Consider the following 19,002-nt stretch of genomic DNA (forward strand, 5'->3'; position numbering starts at 1 on the left):
AACACACCTGTCTTTAAAAACACCCCCCCCACACCCCCCCCCCCTACACGACGCTCTTCCGCTCTCTCTACTTCTGAGAGGCGAGGGGGGGGCAGACGCAGTGAAACGAACAAACAGGTAAATCTCCAGTTGGCTGTAAGGTCAGAATGAGAGCCCTCTCAATCCTAAATCTTCAGGGTGGGAAGGGGGAAGTAGCCAAGGGACAGAGAAAGGATGGAAAGAAGGGGTCTATACTATCATAAGTGTCACAAAGCTTGAGAAGCAGCTCTGAAATAGAATCAAATTTGAAATCTTTGCATTACAAACTCTCTGGAATAATTCCAGGTGGAAATGCTACAGTAAAATTAACAGTAGATATTTATAAAATAAATGAAAGTTATGTACATTATTTTTATTTGATAGCTGGTACAAAGGATGCCATAGTCAATTGCTTCTCCAGGTTTCATCATTTTAATACACAGAAGAAGGTTACACCTGCAAAGACCACCATAATTGCCACTGGAAAAGTCAACTTGCATTCCTTGAAGCCCAGTCCATTCTTTTGTCTGTTCCACCATGCCTATGAACAAGACAACACTTTAAACCACACCAAGAACCAAAGCAAAGCCACTTCATGCTACTGCACAAAATACCATGCCATCAGACCACTAAGATGGGGGCCCAGTACAATCACTAGCATCCAGTTATAAAGAAAAACAAACATCCATCACCAGACATTATTAACATGTAGCTGCAGATTTATCTGATCTTAAAGTCAGGCCACATCAAACCTTTCACGTTCCACCATATCAAACAATGACAAGAATCACTGAACTATTCTTTAGCATAATTCTTCAGTCGTCTTTGACATGCTCTGTGTCATAGCCGCTTGCCTAAAACCAGTAGATGCTACTTGTCAGTTATGAAGAAGCAACAAATCTGCATGGTCATGTGAGGAACCTGAGAGCTACATCCTCTGTGGGTTCTGCACAAATCATTCATTCATCTCACAAGTATGCAAAGTTACGTTCCACAGCATATGTTTTTGTCCTTGTATCTACAGCCAACACCAATTGCACAGATATCCCAAATCCTGAAAACCTGCAGCAAGTAAGGGTAAGCAAGTAGATCATGAAAGAGTCATAGGCTGTACTGAATAACAGTCACCTAGCCATCCTGAGCAAATAAATAAAAATTCAAACAAACAAGCCTGCACACAAATGTTTTGCAAAGCGCTGGCCATAGCTGCATTTGGAAATAAGCTTTTCATGGTGAACAGGGAAGCTATCCTTAAATCACACAATTCTTGGGCATAAATCTACATAAATCATAAGCAAGAACCCATTCTTTGGTAAGCCCTTAATACATTTCCACATATCAGGCCACGAGGCCTAGTGGACACCAGTGCTTTCTCTGCTTTGCCAGCTCTCTCAGGACATTCTGTCTGTGACACAGTTGTGGTGGAGTAGCGCTTGACTTTTTTAATTTGTTCATTTTCAAATAGACCAAAATCCTTTTCCTTACTTATACATATGAAAAAAAAATCCCAAATTGCAGGGTTTTTCCTTGTTATTTGTTTTTGGTTGGTTGGCTTGCATAGGTATTTTATGTAAAAAATATCCCAGGCAGCACTACATATGCTGTTGACAGAAGCCCCACCTTAAAATGCTAGCAGCAGTGCCCCTGGCTTTACAAGGGACTGTGGTGCACATTTCAAAGGTAAGGGTGACAAATTCAACCTGTGGTACCTAAGGCTATGTCTAGACACCAAAACATGGACATAAACGTCCACATACATGGTGTGATTTCCAAAAGACCCAAAGTCTGTTCTAGCCAAGGGGCTCCCTAACGTGCACCCACAGCTAGACTGTAAATGGTTTGATTGTCTGAAGTGCATGTGCAAACCACTTCCATTTAATGCAGTGGGAGCAGCTGTGGAACTCCAGCTTATAAACCTAGTTACCAAGGGTTTTACTTGAAATCATGGGGCATTCTCTGGAAGAGGTATTTGTTTGTTTGTTTTTGCACAACCTACCACTGTCTGAAAATAACAGAAGAGGTGTGTGAGTTAAGTCAACCATGAGAAGTGGCTTTGTTTTTTTGTTTTTTGTTTTTTTAAAGTTTGGCAAGAAAAATAAATACTATACTAGAACAAAACACAGCACTTGAGCTTTCCTTCCAAGAATTAAATTTACAAAACAATATCAGGAGAAATATCTTTTTACTCAATACTTAAGTAAATTGGACAGTCATACAGTCTCAAAACCTCTCTTTGCTCAAGATCTGAACTCCTACCCGCCTGCTGCTGTTCCCATGCACATCCTAAATATTTATAACACAGCAAGAATGACAACTTGTTCATGGTTACGGAATCCTAAGCATGGACATCACAGAAAAGGAGACACTTCAGTTATGTTTAACTTGTGTTTTAAACAGAAGAACCCAAAGCTTCTACAGCATTTTATACACAAACCCTTGCTCCAGGAGAGATTCGGTGCCAGATGCAGATCACAAGAAAGAAGATGCCTAGCCAACCCCTTCTGCAGTTATAACCAAAGCTGCAGTCTACGTGAATTGTGCCTACTCAGACCAATTCCTCAGCCACATAAATCTTGATACTTAAGAGACAGCATAAGACAGACAAGCAATCCTGAACTCCCTCTGAGAAAGCTGCTATGAAAACAGAGGTTCAGAAATGAAGCATTCCACATGTTTTATTCCACATTTCTATGCCAACATTTTATGCATCTCCCTGAAAGGTTACAACCTAAAATTTAGAAATTAGACCACAGAAATGAAAGCCTGCTGAGTAACAGTTTACAAAAGCAGCTTATCTGTATATTCCAAACGGCACTTGCAGTTTCTAAAGTCTTGCACTCATGGTTTGCTTTTTTCATGTTCAGGCATATTGCAAAATAATTTAACATCTAAGGTGTTTTAGTCTGTCTCATTGCTTGGAAATCTTCACAGGTCAATGTACAATCAGTTGTCTGGGCTCAGAAAGAAAGCTTCCAATACTTGGGTATGTAGGAGATTAACCACAGAAATTTCTCCCATCAGGATGACTTCCTAAAGAGGTAATCTGTAACCCCAGCTGGTTTGTGAGAGACATTTCTTCAAAAATACAAAATTATGTACCATTAAACAAGAGCCCAAAGAGTTCCACAAACATGCAATCCTGATAAATACATGAGGTAGAAAAATAATATTTTAAAATATTTCATAAATAGCATATAGGAATTGCAGATCAGTTTAAAATAGAGTTGCTGTAAAGCACCTTAGGAAGTTACAGCTCAAACACAATTTATGATTTTTTTCCTCATCCATTTGAGAAAGATTTTTGTTTTAACAGAACTATTTCCAGGCTGTCCCTATAAAATGGATCCGCCTGGCATCCTGGATTTTACACAGCTCAACACAAACAAAGTTAGGAGTAAGGGAGGAATTCTGCTAGCTTCAGCTGCCACTGTATGCAAGTTGAGAAGCTATTTACTCTGTTGTTCTGAACATTTGAAGGCTTGTAGGGATAAAATCCTGGCAGTCAGCAATTTAGCTGCAGATATTTTACATATGAGTCCTTATTTATATTCTACCCTGACACAAAGTAAGCAACAGAAAACATGAAGCGAGCTGTAGGCAAACAGTACTACGTCACGTACAGACAAGCACCATCTCCGTTATCAGGAGGACTAAAGTGTTCTTTGAATCCTTCACACTTGTAGAGAGATCCCAGGTACTCTTACTGCCAGAGTCAAGTGTTCCCAGGATCCAAGAGCTTGCTCCCTTTGGGAACTGGTCATATACTAACTAACAGTTGCAGAGCGCTGTTCCAAATCTGTTTTTGCCAAATGGCGTGGTGCGACTTCAGAGACTTAAGGAGTACTTTCAAGAGAACCGGGAGTCCTGTTGTTTCACCAAGGATTCTTTCCATTCTCTCTAGATACCTGAATGTATCATAACTACACTCTGAAGTTCAAATAAATTAATTGAGAGATAAAAGACGTTCATCTCTATTTATAATGTATTCATGTGTAGAGCCATTTTAATTAGTTATGTCAGACTATTTATTTTGTACATATAAATATGTAAACATTTTAAGCAGCATAATTAAGGTGAGAATTATTTTCTTCTTATTTAAATTCATTAAGGGAAATTAAAAAAAAAAAGACACCAGTAGAGTCTTTGAAGATCTGGGGCCCAGTGCTTACAGATGCCTGTTAGAGAATACCATGGTTTATAACTAGTAGTCAAAATGTTAATTTAGATACTCCAGAAGAGACACAGTAAACCTACAGCTGATAATCAGATCTAAATTTTCAAAAAGTGACAGTATAATGCAAAGTACACTTTTCTGTCTTTTCTGTCTTTACACTTTTACTGTCTTTTAGCTGACCATTAGGAAATATTTGAACATGAAAGCTTACAGTACTCTTTTGAAAGCTGACTAATAGTGATTATTAGGAATTATCCATATTATTCATTCCATTATAAATTTGCCTATATATATATATAAAATTTTCATTTAAAAAAATAACAAAAATGAGGAGTAAGTTATAAGCTTTAGCTTAGGTGGCCCTGTCATTCTTTTCTGCACAATACCAATACAGACCCAACTCTCCCCATCCCTTGCTCTCCCCATGCACTTGCTGTTACAGCGAAGCTGCAGGATGAGCTCGGCTGCAGGCTCTTCTGACTTGGAGATCCAGCAAGACCTCACATCATTTTGGAATGAGGCCTTCTTGCCTTTCTCATTTTACCAGCCCTAATATAACCACAAGGTTATTGTCCACTCTCAAACTAAGATTTGGCCCTTCAACACTGTGTCACGCTAAGTAGGCCATTCCTCTTTAACAAGATTACCCTTTGATTACCTCTTTGGAAGGCAATAGATCAATCGATATTAATGAAATCATTTAGACAGAGGCTTTAGTATCCAAATGTATGTATTCCAAATTGAATTTCACTTTTACCTTTAAGTTCTTTAATATTTTTAGCAAGCAGTCTGTAGATGTGAGTAGCTTGTTAGGTGCCAATTGCTTCATTACAAAATATTAATCACCTTTATGGTTTCTTTATACCAGTGCATACGTAGAACTGATTTAAAATGTGGACAGTAGGATTAGAAAGGACTGATTTTCTATAGCTTTAGCACTCACAGCTGACTTCTCGCAGATCTACGAAAGCACTAATCTGACAGAAAAGATCAGGGCATTCATACCACTGCTGCCACCTACAGATTATCTAATAACTACTGAAAGTTGAACTGACACTACCACATTTCCCCGGTGAGATTACTGATAGGCAGGGGAGATGGACTGTATTTTCACGAAGCTCACAGAAATCAAGTACCTCGAAGACTGATCTCCCTCATCAGCTTCAGTTGAAATTTATTAATGGGTTTAAAAGTTGTTAAGGGAGGCACAGACACCAAGAGATTACACACAGTCTCATTTCCTAAAGAAACAAGGTTTGCTCTGTTTAGTTTATTATCACATATATGTCCTGCAATAGGTTTCATCAGATGGATTATTATAACATCACACTGCAACATTTTTCCAACAGTACTTACTTGGAAGGGAAAAACAGAGTCTTGTCAAGTGAATCTGACCTAGCAAATTAGGAAATCTCACAGGGCCCCATTCAACAAACATGGACAACTTTTGAATTCCTTACTCTTAAGGAATCAAATTACCCTCAGCAGGATTATTCAAGACACTGCATGCTGGCTGTCCTACAGGTATTTGCTGTTTCACCCTTAGCTGACAGAAACCTTCACAGAATCACAGAATTTTCACAGAATTTCTAGGTTGGAAGAGACCTCAAGATCACCAAGTCCAACCTCTGACCTAACACTAACAGTCCCCACTAAACCATATCCCTAAGCTCTACATCTAAACGTCTTTTAAAGACCTCCAGGGATGGTGACTCCACCACTTCCCTGGGCAGCCCGTTCCAGTGTCTAACAACCCTTTCGGTAAAGAAGTTCTTCCTAACATCCAACCTAAAACTCCCCTGGCGCAACTTAAGCCCATTCCCCCTCATCCTGTCACCAGGCACGTGGGAGAACAGACCAACCCCCACCTCGCTACAGCCTCCTTTAAGGTATCTGTAGAGAGCGATAAGGTCACCCCTGAGCCTCCTTTTCTCCAGGCTGAACAAGCCCAGCTCCCTCAGCCGCTCCTCGTAAGACTTGTTCTCCAGGCCCCTCACCAGCTTCGTAGCCCTTCTCTGGACTCGCTCAAGCACCTCCACGTCCTTCTTGTAGCGAGGGGCCCAAAACTGAACACAGTACTCGAGGTGCGGCCTCACCAGAGCCGAGTACAGGGGGACGATCACCTCCCTAGCCCGGCTGGCCACACTGTTTCTTATACAGGCCAGGATGCTGTTGGCCTTCTTGGCCACCTGAGCACACCGCTGGCTCATATTCAGCCGACTATCAACCATCACTCCCAGGTCCTTCTCTGCCTGGCAGCTCTCCAACCACTCATCTCCCAGCCTGTAGCTCTGCTTGGGGTTATTGCGCCCCAGGTGCAGGACCCTTGGCCTTGTTGAACTTCATGCAGTTGACCTCAGCCCATCGGTCCAGCCTCTCCAGATCCTCCTGCAGAGCCTTCCCACCCTCGAGCAGATCGACACACATACCTAACTTGGTGTCATCTGCAAACTTACTGAGGGTGCACTCAATGCCCTCATCCAGATCATCAGTGAAGATATTGAAGAGGACCGGCCCCAGCACCGAGCCCTGGGGAACGCCACTAGTGACCAGCCTCCAACTGGATTTGACTCCATTTACCACGACTCTTTGGGCCCGGCTATCCAGCCAGTTTCTAACCCAACGAAGCGTGCGCCAGTCCAAGCCAAGAGCAGCCAGTTTCTTGAGGAGAATGCTGTGGGAAACAGTGTCAAAAGCCTCGCTGAAGTCAAGGTAGACCACATCCACAGCCTTTCCCTCGTCCACCCAGCGCGTCACTTTGTCATAGAAGGAGATCAGGTTCGTCAAGCAGGACCTGCCCTTCATAAACCCATGCTGACTGGGCCTGATCGCCTGCTTTCCCTGCAAGTGCTGCGTGATGACTCTCGAGATAATCTGCTCCATGAGCTTCCCTGGCACTGAGGTCAAACTGACAGGCCTGTAGTTTCCCGGGTCAGCCCTCCGGCCCTTCTTGTAGATGGGCGTCACATTTGCTAGCCGCCAGTCAGCTGGGACCTCCCCCGATAGCCAGGACTGCTGATAAATGATGGTAAGCAGCTTGGCCAGCACCTCTGCCAGTTCTTTCAGTACCCTTGGGTGGATCCCATCCGGCCCCATCGACTTGTGCACATCCAAGTGCCGTACCAGGTCACCAACCATTTCTTCATGGATAGTGAGGGCCACATCTCTCTCCCCATCCCCTTCCACCAGTTCAGGGTACTGGGTATCCAGAGAACAACCGGTATTGCTGCTAAAAACTGAGGTGAAGAAGGCATTAAGCACCTCCACCTTTTCCTCATCTCTTGTAACTAAGTTTTCCCCTTACAGATTACCATTTGATTGTTATTCCACTTACTTGTTATCCTATGTCAAATCCTATTCCAGGCAGGTAAAATCAGCTTCTTCAGATGTCTCAACGCCAAGCATCACTTAAATAAATAAAAAAAAAAAATCTAAAAGTGTAGAAAACCACAAGTTGTGTGAAAATGTTGCTAGGACAAAAGTGGCTAATTAAGTGGAGTAAAATGCACCAGTCGCCAGTGGTGACAGTGGATTTAACATATCTTTCTCAGGCATGGAATGTAGCTCTTCATAAAGACAGTAAAATAGCCTTCTCTGCAGTTTCTTGTCTCTATCTTCTCTTTATAATTTGACCCTAGCAGCAAGTACTTTCTACCCTAAACCCAGATTACTCTGGAACCATTATGTTCCTGAATCAGTAGTATTATCCTCCTTTTTAAGATCATCCACATATGCTTAGCACAGTTTTAAGTGACCTTAACAGAACTTTAAGTGAATAAACGTAAGAATCAAGTACTGAGTCCAAAACACATCCTTCTTCATTTCATTTCGGACTCCTAGTGGTACCAGTCCTTTATGCCTCCCTTCTTGTTTTCCTTTTCTGAGCAGTCATTGCACTTCTCTGAGCCATAGAAAGCTGCCTTCTCTGCAAGCTGCCTGGCAGCTGTTGATTCTGTAGCAAGCTGTAAAGCTTGTGGACAGCAGTGTCCAGCATCCCCAGGCAGCATGCAGAGCCAGACATGCCCATACCTTGCAGCATGAGGCAGATGAGTCTCAGGCAGCCTTTTCACTGTGTGCAAGGGGTGCCATCTTAACACAGTTCTGAAGGCTGCTTGAGAAATCTGACATCTACTAAATTCCTGGTGCACTGAGATTCCAATTAGTTTATTTCACTTTCTTAACTGACAGCACCTGGCCTCCTGGCAAACCTTCTTCAGGTAAGCTTCACCCGGGCCATTCCTGAAGAAGCTACTTCATGCCTTTGCCATGAAAGGAAGCTTCAGCAGTCAAGGATTCAAATTTTGTTCCATTACCAATTGTACTGTAGCCATTTATCAGTGATACATTTAATGAGGTCAGTGTAACTCAGCATAATGTACTCCTAAATATATTTAATATTGATTTCTTCCACTTCACTGGCAGACTAATGCTGGAGAGACCTCCAAAACACTAATTCATTTTCCAGGTACTTTCCTCTTCCTGAAGTTGTATCCAACAGAAAGACTAAGAAAATTTAATCTATCATCTCAAAAAACATATTCTGTATCCAGATGTTCTACTGTTTGCTTCCTGGTATCCTCTGTCACTTTCTTCACACTATAAAACCTGGCTCCAGGCTCCTTACAGCTATTTGCTTTGACATTAAACTCCCTGTTCAGCACTTGCCTCGCCTTTCAGGTGTCGTCAGTGAAGAGTCTACTTTTCCTCAATGGCAGGCCAAATCAGTCCTCATCCAGTTGACTGTGAGGACACGTAAAGCTCAGAACTGCTTTCCTCAAATACTCACACAAGTGTTTTTCCCAGGAAACCTTATCATTAATTTTGTAGTTTCTGGCTAAAACATGTCAGCTAGCATCTGTTCTCAAGCCTGCACAAAACATACTCCCTATTTTTTACAGATGGTATCTTATTCCTTTTATCAGCCTTTGTAAGAGATTACACATTTTCATCAAGTTTCAACAAAATGTTGAAGTAAACTGACCAATGTATTTCAGCATTTCTCAGACAAAATAGCAACATAACTGGGAAGAATCTTTCCTACAAAACATCCCAATCCCTACGTATGTTACAACCCAATTTAAGGTTTGGTTTTCTATAAGGCTATTAAATGGTACAAAAACCAACAACAAAAAACTCACTTGCACATCTTATTTTTTTCATCCCAAAAAGGAACTCTGGAATAGAAAGGGATCATTCAGAAACAGCTATACTAGCACACAGTTTTCTCTAAATATAATCATAAGCATGACTTAATTTTGAGTACTGAAGATAAAATTTCCAGTCAGGAAATACAGATGACCAAATCAACAGTAATGCCAATTTTGATGTTCTTTATGCATGTTATATTTTCCGTATCATTTGATGTGTTAAAATAAAATATGAATTAGAAATATAGAGTCAATGCAACCAAAGCAGCTTTCTGAACCCTTCCTCTTTTACTTTTTCAAGCATACTTTACTAATTACATGTTAAATTATATATCTTTAATATAAACTAGGAGTTTTCTCTCCTTGTCTACTAATTCCAGTGTATTTAATTAGTTACATTGATAGAGGCTTGGCTGCACAGGAAATGTGGATTGGTCTTAATGAGAAAGCAATAAGCTTCCAAAGCTCTCTAATAAATTGTTCTGAAAGCACACTCTGCTTTTCCCCAAATGTCTATCCTTTACCTCTTTCCAGCCTCTTTTAACTGCACTCTCCTTCCATCTTATAGCTTACTCTTAAATATTTCCAAAATGATCTCCTAGTAAAAAAGCAGTCTAATATTTCACAGGTGCACTCATCCTCTCTAGGGTAAATGTATCACCCTGTCATCACCATGGTCAACACATTCCTCACAATCACATTATCAGCTGCTTGTGTTGTTTCTGTCCTTATGGGGTGGTTGGGAACGCACTGAACTGCTGTGTGAAAGATTTCCAGGTGCAAGGTTATAGCTTTGCATCTGTTTTTCTTCTCGTGAGAGTTTTTTCTCCAATCTTTATAGGATTTCCATGTGCCCTTATTATGTTATCACTAGCATATGAATTATACACAGCCTTTTTAAAGTAGACTTAATACTATACAGAACGAAAGCAACATTGGATTACAAGATTAAGGTGATTTTACCAGGATTTCTTTAATATAAACAGTATAAATAAATTAGTCCAGCCCTATACTTCGCTATGATTATGCTACCCAGCATTGTCACCTATCCTTCACTGCCTTTTAACTTGTAGTTACTTATCTCCAAAACTTCTTTTACTTAAAACCCAAGAGCTATCTTCATTTTAAATAGGTGTAAAAGGTAATCATCACTTAGACAAGTCTGTACAGAAATTGCCAAATGACTTCTAAGAACAACAGCAGTTTTACGTTTCATCAAAAAAAAAAAAAAAAAGAGAGAGAGAGAGAGAGAGAGAAAAGAAGCAAAAATGCTTAACCCTCTAGAACTTTAGTGGCAGTTGGGTCCACATATGGACCTTTCTTCAAGACAGGAAACAAAAGATCTATTCATAACTGAATTTTAGGGAAGGCGCATCTGCACTCAGATGTGCATTGCCTCACACATGTCAGACTATTTTAACTCTGGAAAACTCAAAGCACACTGGAAATCCTGTAATGCTCTCATGGAAAATATGACTTTGCAAGCAGTGATTCTTATTTTCCATAGCTACATACCTGGGTACATTAGGGTTTTTGCTTTGGCTACCAAACTCGTAAGGATTTTCACATAACTTTTGCTGATTATATATTAACTTTATCATCTCAGGAGACATCATGGCCAAAAGATTTCCTCTGGTCCACCCACCAGGAATACCTGTGTATGTAGATGTACAGCTCTTCTGTATCTGACTCCAAGACTGCATGTTCCCTGCTAGTCCTCCTAGAGAGTTTAACCTATCCCAAAGCACAATCCCAGCAGTAGAGTAATACTTTTCTAGATTACAAAGAATGAGGGAAAATGACACTGCAATTACAGGTGCAGAACTAGGCTATTAAATCTCATTATACAGTAGGGACAGTCAGCACAGAAGATTAAGACTGAAATCCTGAAGTGTATTAAAAAAGAAAATCTGATAATAAACTAACAGCAATATATACACATACCTTTTACTTCCAAACCCTATGTATTTCACTTGATGCAAAGCAAAGGGATTGTTATTCCACCTGAATCTACTTTTAAAGGGTTCCTTCCTATCCATTTCAGCACTAACTGCAAATTTCCATAATTAAATAGATAAATGGATCTTTAATGACAAATTATTATGCTTTCTCACTGATTTTTTTTTTCCCCATCACATCACAGTCTGTCCATTTACTTCTCTCACCTATAACATATAGTTTGTTTAATGATATTCTTTCTTCACTGCATGCATACGGTAGGTGAGTATAAAGCATTGGCCTTCTCCAATATCTCCAAGCACTTTCGTTTTACCAAAATGATTCACATACTTAAGGTTAAAGGTGAAGATTCTGAAATTATCTTGTAAGCAGCCCAGAATTTGAGGCACATCAGAACAACCAATCAAATTCTTTTGAAAAGTCAATGCATACTTTAAAGTCCCTCCAGTGAATATAGGAGACATGCTTATGATTTGTAGGTAGCAATCCTTGCATCTCTTGTCACTCAGCTAAACAGCACAAGCATTTTTAGTAGCAGTTACATTACAAAACAAGGCTCAATTAGAATTAGATCATGCCAAAACTGGAGTCCAGAAGATTTATAGTCTGCCAGATTGCATATGATACTCCTGTTACAGCTAACACACAAGCCAAGTTCCAAAGAATACGTTCATAGAAAACGTTTTGAAATCCTATAATATTAACCCAGATCTGGATTTCAGACTGTTCTATTGCTCCCTGACAAACAGCTTACTGTTACAATACCAATTGTGGTGCTTTTAAATTAGACTACATGATCATATTTTTACTATAGTTTCAGGGAAACCTCATAGGAAGCCTTAGCCACTGAAGAGGAGAGAAAGGATTTGTCCACAGAGATTTATTTTCTCCCAGGACAGATACAGCTTGATCAGTACTCAGTATCAGTGAAAAAGACACTTGACTTATGAAACATAGATAAAATAGCCAAAAAATATATATAAAAATTATTTAAGTGCAATTATTAATTTTAACTACAAAAGCATTTTGGAGACTCCTCAATATTAGAATAATTTGAAGCAAAAAAGTAGAAAGGACTACATTCTGAATGGAAATAACAAAATCAAACTTGTACAAATGTATTAATTTAGTTACAAATTAAGAAAAAAAATAAAATGAAAGTACTATAAATTTAAGAAGAATATGCTATGCATATAAGAATATTACAATAAAGCAGTTGAACATTTACATGGAAAATTAAAATTAGCTTCAACAATGGACTTCTGAATAGCTTTCCAAAGGACACGTAAGTAATATTAAAATCCACTTTCTGTTTTTTGTGGCTACAATCCATTACAGAATATTTTCTAGCAATATAACCACAAACTAAATTTCTTAGAGAATAATTTTGTTCATTTTGCCCTTGATTCCCTATCAGGGCAAAGATGCTGAGCTCTAACAGTGAGAAGCACCGTAACAGGCAGGTGATATTGATTTAGTTCTCCTCAACTGACCAGTGAATATCTTCAACATGTAACACATTGCTTTCTTAGCAAGCACAACTTCACTCTCACAGACAAAATAACTTACCAGGTTCTGAAGAAAAAAATGAGACCTCACATTACACTGTTTTGTATGAAACTAACCTATGTTGATTTTTAGCTGTTCAGGAGAGGCTCTTATTCCTGTTATCCATTCTCTTGAAACTCTGACGAGTAGATCAGTGTTCCCAAGAAAATAACCAAAAGACTGAGCCTATCCTCTCAAAAATATTAAATAAAGCTAGGCAATATAGTAACTTTACAGAAAGAAAGGGAAAGGGAGGTAAGCAAGCAGCCTCTGAAGCCAGTCATTAATACAAGGACACAGCAGCAGTTGGGTCATTAAGTTTTCAGATCCGTCTCACCTGCGTTGAGCTGGGAGCAGTCTCTGGGAAAGGATGTAGGTTTACCAGCAATCTCCTAAGGGAAAAGTCTGGGACAAGCTAGAGGTAGCTTCTAGATAAGGTATTATCACAACATGAGGTTGTTATGTTTGTCTGAGCCAGTTTTTGTTTAGCAAACGAGCTCCTTGGATAAATTTGATTTGGAAGGGGCCAAGTTAGTTCTCTGAGATATGGGACAGGGCCTGAATGGGCAGATATGCTGCTCCCTGACAGGTTTGAGCTGGGTTACAAGATGGCTCTAGGAATGTACACTTTGGGGACCCTGCTCTCTGTGGGCCTAAGGCTCAGTGGGAGTTCTGCTGGGTTATATAGAAAAGCACATGGTAAGGGGAGTTTCAAAGTGACACAGAACTGCTGTGTAGGATCTGGAGGTCTGTTGTGCTAGAGTTAGAAGTGATGAGTAGGAAGATTTTTCAGCTAGGGAGTAGTGAATGCTTGTGTTAGGTTGCAGAGAGTACCTTGGAGGGAAAGGACTAGGTGTCAGGGGAAATATTACTTAAGACAAAGAAAAACATCCTTTGTAAACTGCTCCAGCCCTCAAGGGAGACATAGTCTGGAGGCACTTGAGCTCATTCCAAACTGAAATTCAGGGGTTTGGGAATATAACTTGATTCCGTGTTTCTGCACCTGTCCTTGCACTACTATTTTTTTATGGAAGCTCTTCTGTTACTTGCATCTCCTAGCTCTCTGTTGTCCCAGATAACAGAAAACAGGCGATACTCTTGATAATTAATAGCTGTGTACCAAAAATACAGTCCCCAGTCACAGTGAAATTGACTATCCTGTATTATATGGGGAATTATGTTCCTGAATTAGATGCTTCAAGTTAGGTGGTAAGAATACCTTTGTTTTTAAAGCTCCTTTTCCCCTTACTTCCCTGCTCCCGCTATTGTTTCCTGTATAGCAGCACCACAAAACAACTATCAGGAAGCTTTCCACTGCTGTAAATATGTTTCTGTAAAAATCCATAAGGCTCTAATATTGTGTTATTGCCAGCATATCATCAGCAATTATATATATGTTTACGGTTCAATTTATGAGAAATGTTTGTTTCATAAACTATTGCTATAAAATCATCTCAAGGTAGTACTGCTATTGCTTTCATTTTTGAGGAATACTTTGCTGTGCAGACAAACCAGCAATAGAAACCAAAGGCAATAAGTTCAACATGAAGTTGAAACAGAATAATATGTGTTTACTAATATGCCAAGTTAATTCTGGGGGGGCTTGCAGCTCACTTTTGACAGTAAGTTTGAAAAAAAAAAAAAAAAAAGAAATACTGGATAAACTAGATATAGAGAGTAGTTGAGGAAAATATCTAGTTTATCCAGTTTGAATTAGGGTAGAGTACTAATGGGTTTATAAACGGTAAGAGACCATCATAAATAGGATACAGTTGGCCTTTCATGGCACTCTGATGCCAGTCAACATTTGAAATGATGAGAGGTCAACATAACCAGGTTTCCAACATTGTCTCTAAGGAAATGTAAGAAGTTTGTATTTATTAACTCATTTACAAGTGACATAGATGGTTAGCAGACCAGTGTCTCAACAACACCTCCTTTGTATGCCACAAAGACACATACGCAACATTTTAAACACTAGAAATTTCTTGCATATCCTGATCAAGTCACAGTGATGCACAGTATCTGCCAGTCACTAGGTCACAAACTGTCTGACATTAACTCTTTGGAACTTGGCAGTCCTCTGTACTGACTCATTCTTTTTTTTTTTTTTTTTAATTTGATATTATATATTTCTTACGTAGCCATTTATTTTGAGATAATTACATTGATTATGTCTCTGTAATTATAAAGCATTCATTTTATTTCCCGAAATGTTCATAGTTTTGCTAGTGGCCCAAGGAAAATACTCACTAGACTGTAGTCAAACGAATTCAATGTCCCTAGTAAACTCACCTACCACTGCACATGCGAGTAGTCCTGATAAAATTAATGGATTTACCTTTGCAGTAAAAGATAGACGCACACTATTTACCAAATAGTACGGTGTCTGAATCACCCAATGGACAGATCTTTACTTTTGGATGCCCCACAATAGACAGCATGTTACACGTGCTAATCTTATTTATCTCTGTGCAAATACATGAGAGGAAGACTACTGTTTATGAGCAAATAATAAAGCAATGCAGAGGTCCAAGTACCTGACCAGAAAATGTTAACGCTGGACTCAATTAACCACAAACACAATAATGCTCCCAAGTTGAGGTGGGAAAACTGGGAGGAAACATTCACAAGAAAACATCCGTGATTCTCTAACACAGTGTTCTGTCAGAGATGGGACGTTTTCCACACACTAAAGGAGTTGAAAATCCATTGCTTTTTCATGGTTGCTCTAAGATTTATGTAGATCATGGAAAAGCCACTGGGGATCAGGGCCATCAGCAGCTGGGCTCTGTAGCTCAACTTAGTTGTTGAGATGTGTGTTTTGTAGGCATGCTGGGAAAACTGACACAGTTCTAAGCTGTTTTATCAAGTTGTTGTTCACGCCAATTTCCAGCCATTGTAAAAGTCTCTGCTTCCTCCTTTTAGGCTTTCTGCTTCATCTCTCAAATACATATCACCCCTCTGAGAAACGCATGCTGTACTATGCAAAGGCTGTTTAAACATTCATTATAGACATAAAGCACCTTGGACTCACAGGGATTCCTGATGGGCACAAGGAGGATATGGTAGTGTGGAACTAGCTGCAAAGGCTGTTTTTTTATAAAGGGAATAAGACTTTAAAAGCATTATAGACATCTAGAGAAATATTGTCATGATCCCACATAATTCTAACCTGGGGGGTGCACAAGAAATCTACCTTTTCTCGATATAGATGGGTTTGTGACAGTCATAATCTCTGCAATCTGGGAGTGCAGAGACTTGGTCACAAAGTGCAAGTCATCAGAAAAGGAAGCATGATCATAATTCAGATAGTCTCTCCTTTCAAAGCAGGGCTGAAAAATGAGAAGGAGGAGAAATCTACCACATCCTTATTATATGATAGAGTATGCCTCAGACAAGTACAGACACTTCCACAGATGTACTGGATACAATCCCTTTGGTAGTGAGATTTCCTTTTCAAGGGAGTACAGTTCTTCACTGTCTCCTGTGAAATATTATTACAAGAAATATCCAGGATAGATCAGAAAAAAAATCACAAAACAGAAATCACAATGTGAAAGCACATAGCTTCCTTAGTTGTCACGTATTTGTTGTTATCAGACATCACCAAGCACTGTGTGTTAAAAGTAGCTGTAATGAAGAATTATTTGAAACTGTATCCCTATAAATTTATACCTGACATTTTTATAGAAAGAAGACAGATCATCTGTAAATTTGCAATTACTCATCCTAATAGTAAAATCATGTCAGACCCGGACAAATGAAAAGCCTTAATGTTTGGGATAAGTCCCAGTTTATTCTCATGACTTACAGTTCATACAGGGAAACACAACAGATGTGTGAGATTACATCTGAGAGTATCTGTTGTATTTGTCAAGGTTAGGACGAATTCTAATGGTGAAAATTCCATGGGAATACATAATGCCAATGCCCTAATTCCACAAAGCCTGACACACATGCTCAAAATCAAACACAAGTTTTGGACAGTGGAACAAAATTATCTTCATGCTTACATTTAGGTGTGTATTTAGGGCTTCACTGAATATAGGCCTCGACATTTTGATTTGTTGAAAATGCTTTTTGTTTCAGCAGATCACTAGTAAGAATTTTATCTTCATTTTATTTACATGTATTTATTTTTTTTCTACATATAGGATATACTTGTATATGTATTTATATTTTTCCCCCCTTAAGTATGACAGGAATATGAAATATTCTCCTGTCAACCTATATATTAAATTAATTTCCTCTGACTGCCATAAATTATTAATCAAAATAGAAGACATTTCAAGAGCAAAACATGTTAAAATTCTAAATAGAAGGTATCAGGAAATGATCATCTTTAAATTAAAAATAATGAAATATTGATCTCTTGAGAAGAACTTAAAGAATGTCATTAAATCAAAGGACATGTATTAATGAAAGCAAATCTACCTAACATAAATTGCTGACCAGTCACATATAACAATGACCTACATAAACAATTTGGTAATTATTGCAGGGAACATCATTAAAATGTAAATCTGTAAAAGCAGTGCATCTGAAGCACTTCACTGAATCTGCTTATTTGCTACCTCTTAATGATTCTTGAATAACATGCTTAGTTTGCACATAAAAATGATGTATGTATATCTACAAATATAATTTACTTACTACCTTTGCACTTCCTGTATTAGCTACATAGAAAAATGGAAAATCACCACAGAAAATATACAGGGATAGATTCCTTTCATCATACTTGGTATTAACATCTGTAGGCTAGACTCTCCGCTGATACAGACTGGTACAGCTCCAGTAGTTTCAACAGAAATACATTGATTTTTGCCAGCCGAGAAGCTAGACTTGTTCTTTTTGTTTTGTGTCTATAACATATGGAGGCAATTTAAAAATACAGAGATGAGACTTCTTTGAGAAATTAACATTGCATTATAACATCTTTGTGTGTTTAAACTGTAAAATCTGGCATGAAATTTTGTTAAGTCAGAGTAATTACACTTGTCTTGAAGATTGTAACATATAACCTATATAGCTACATAAATTCCACTTCCACCTTAGCCATTCATAAATCTCCTTCATATTCTGAAGTTGTTTCCTACGATCTTTGTTGCCACTGCTTTATTTCTCTCCAGCTGAAGTAACAGTTAGCATCTGTATTGGACTGTGCATTTTCCTCACAAGATATGAAATCCTGGATAAAGTAGGAAAAGCTCAAAACTATTCTCAATAGTGAGGGAGGAACTAATAACTCAAGGAACATGACATGTTTATTACGCACCATGGTCTAAGTTTCTTCAGGAACCAGCTTTAATAATTTGGTTGTACATTGCTCTGAAGGGATTAATATTATTTACTTATAAGCATGGCTTGGAGCAGGACTGCTAACACATCCTGTACACTTTCATCAGCCCCGTGTCTGATTTGGCTACACATAATTCAGAAGAATCATCACAGAGTGATTTCCCAAGTATCTATGTGCCCCCAAGCACACGCAAGGGAAAACTCTACCAAGCATAAAAAATGGCCTTTAATATCACGGTACACCTTTTGAAATGCTTCCCTAAACTAATTCAGAAAAGCTGATGAGGATTTCTGTCTGTTTGTTCAGAAAAATATAGCAAATTCTACATTTTCATGTATAAGAAGATCAAACTGGGACTATCTTCCGTATTAATCACTGATGTCTATATAGCTTTCACTTTTTATTCTCCACACTTTGTGAAATATTTGATTATATTCTTGACTGCTCACTGGTGATAGAGAATGGCAGACTTTTCAAAAACAGCATAATTGTCAGACATCTTAACAGTGCATTAAGATAAAAGTAATATATTTGAATTTAAGTGTTCTAAATAGGTCATTGATAAGACTAATCTTATTTAAGTTACAATAATTTCAAAACCCCTTACAGAAATAACTAATTTGAAAGGTACAATATCAGCTTCAAACTCTTACAGGATCTTATAATTACTGTTACTGAAGAAACATCTACAGTTATGACAAAGTCAAAGCAATTGTTCTCCCAATTTTTCAATGTGTTTACTTTTCTGTTTGTGTGATTTTCAGAAGGATTCGTGCCTACTGGAGTTCCACAGGTTTGAGTACATACAGTTTTAGCCTCTTTAAGACTTACGATAAGTGAGTGATCTCTCATTG

At 38.7% G+C, this 19,002-nt stretch overlaps 1 protein-coding gene across 2 annotated transcripts in view; it reads right to left on the minus strand.

Moving 5' to 3' along the window:
- The window catches only part of JADE1 (jade family PHD finger 1), a 111,940-nt gene extending 98,879 nt beyond the window's left edge, over window positions 1-13,061 (minus strand). Inside the window, exon 1 of one of the 2 annotated variants that reach the window (XM_035323664.1) lies at window positions 12,868-13,061. The gene's annotated coding sequence lies outside the window, so the exon portion shown is untranslated. The remainder of the gene's footprint in view (window positions 1-12,867) is intronic. The other variant, XM_035323655.1, reaches the window with a different exon arrangement.
- Window positions 13,062-19,002: the final 5,941 nt, after the last annotated feature.

This window comes from Oxyura jamaicensis, chromosome 4 (assembly GCF_011077185.1).
Source record: "Oxyura jamaicensis isolate SHBP4307 breed ruddy duck chromosome 4, BPBGC_Ojam_1.0, whole genome shotgun sequence".
Taxonomy (NCBI): Eukaryota; Metazoa; Chordata; class Aves; order Anseriformes; family Anatidae; genus Oxyura; species Oxyura jamaicensis.